We start from the raw sequence: 2500 nt of genomic DNA, 5'->3' as shown, positions 1-2500 counted from the left end.
CTTGGAAAGTGTGAGCTCTGGTTCAAGTGCGGAGCCTCCCACAGCATGGACCCGACAGGAGGAGTCATCCCGGCCATCTTCCCCTGCCCAGCACAAAGCCTCCAAGCCTGGCTTCAACTGATCACTCACAAGCATTTTTCTGACACCTCCGTCCTGACTTAGAAATATTTTTTGTTCTAAAAACCCTGTCGACGGAAATCTCCGCGGGTCCCCCCGTTGTATCTCAGACATGGAGTCTTTATGGGCAACGGGGCCGAAGTCACACTGCCAAGGAGTCGCTGCCACCCCGCAGGACATTTCAATCTCGGCCGTTTACAGACTTCCATAAACTGCCCTGCTATGGTCATGGTCATGTCATGTTAAAGATAGGCGACATGACTATGTCTTTTTCAACTCTTAGTTTCTGGCGGAGCCAAAAAAGTCCGGACTATGGTCATCTAATGTTAAAGATAGGATTTTTTTTTTTTTAAAGTGCTCGGCCAATGACCATGTCCACCAAAAGGCTCGCATTGAAGGTAGACACGACCATGTCCACAACGGGACTTAGTCTCTAGCAGCAAAAACATGGAGGTCACCAAGGACACAAACGGCACACTGCTGCTGAAAACAGAGCCTCCAAACCCCACGAGGGCAACAGGCTTCAAGTGCACTGAAAGTCAGCGACACAAATGGCACACTGTTGCCCAAAACAGAGCCTCCAAACCCCGTGAAGGCAAGAGACTTAAAGTGCATTAAAAATAAAAAAATGTAAGGGACCCACACTGCCTACTCAAGCCCAAAACAGAGCCTCCAGCCCGGCCTGATCTGGCGCCAGGCGCGGGAGGGCAGCATACTTCCATCAGCATGGAAGTCCAGGACTGTAAGGGGACCCACCGCCTCCCCAAGCCGAAAACAGAGCCTCCAGCCCGACCTGATCTGGCGCCAGGCACGGGAGGGCAACAGACAGACTTCCAGGGAAGTGGAAGCTGCCAGGGGTGAATGGGAACTCTGCCCGGGGTGCAGAGCCTCCCACATGGCTTGACTTATTATTTTTACTTAAATATTTTTTTGATCAAAAGACCATGCCCTTAGTAATATGCACTTACCCCCCCAGTGTATCTGTTATCTAATAGCATTATGAGAGCAAGTCACTACTTCATGCCGACCTCCTGGAACTGCCGCTCGGCCACCCAGACCCACTTTGTCCACTAAGGTTTTTTGTGGCTATGGTAATGTATTATTATTATGTGTTTATTTAGCAGACACCTTTATCCAAGTCGACTTACAGAGACTAGGGTGTGTGAACTTTGCATCAGCTGCAGAGTCACTTACAATTACATCTCACCCAAAAGACGGAGCACAAGGAGGTTAAGTGACTTGCTCAGGGTCACACAGTGAGTCAGTGGCTAAGGTGGGATTTGAACCGGGGACCTCCTGGTTACAAGCCCTTTTCTTTAACCACTGGACCACACAGCCTCCAATGTAGCACTATTCTGACTCTAGTCAATTATATTCTAACTATGGTCATTTAGCTCAATGGTGACTCTGGTCATGTAGCTCAATGGTGACTCTGGTCATGTAGCTCAATGGTGACTCTGGTCATGTAGCTCAATTTTGACTATGGTCAGTGCGGCAGTGTGGAGTAGTGGTTAGGTCTCGGGACTCTTGACTAGAAGGTCGTGGGTTCAATCCCAGGTGGGGGACATTGCTGCTGTACCCTTGAGCAAGGTACTTTACCTAGATTGCTCCAGTAACAATCCAACTGTATAAATGGGTAATTGTATGTAGAAAAATAATATAATTGTATGTAAAAATAATGTGATATCTTGTAACAATTGTAAGTCGTCCTGGATAAGGGTGTCTGCTAAGAAATACAGTGGCTCTCAAAAGTATTCACCCCCCTTGGACTTTTCCACATTTCATTGTGTTACAACATGGAATCAAAATGGATTTAATTGGGAGTTTTTGCCACTGATCAACACAAGAAAAGTCCATAATGTCAAAGTGAAAAATAAAATCTACAACTTGTTCTAAATTAATTACAAATATAAAACAGAAAATAATTGATTGCATAAGTATTCACCCCCTTTGCTATGACACACCTAAATAAGCTCTGGTGCAACCAATTGTCTTTAGAAGTCACATAATTAGTTGAATGGAGTCCACCTGTGTGCAATTAAGGTGTTTCACATGATTTCAGGTTAAATACACCTGTCTCTGGGAGGTCCCACAGTTGGTTAGTACATTTCCTAACAAAAACTACATCATGAAGGTGAAGGAACATTCAAAGCAAATCCGGAATAAGGTTCTTCAAAAGCACCAATCAGGGGTAGGATATAAGAACATTTCCAAGGCATTGAATATCCTCTCAGAGCACAGTAAAGTCCATTATTAAGAAATGGAGAGAATATGGCACAACTGTGAATCTGTCTAGAACAGGCCGTCCTCAAAAACGGAGTATCCGGGCGTATAGGGCACTAGTCAGGGAGGCCACCAAGAGGCCTATGGCAACTCTAAAGGA

Source organism: Acipenser ruthenus, unplaced genomic scaffold (assembly GCF_902713425.1).
Source record: "Acipenser ruthenus unplaced genomic scaffold, fAciRut3.2 maternal haplotype, whole genome shotgun sequence".
NCBI classification, from domain to species: Eukaryota; Metazoa; Chordata; class Actinopteri; order Acipenseriformes; family Acipenseridae; genus Acipenser; species Acipenser ruthenus.
This window is presented reverse-complemented; position numbering follows the sequence as displayed.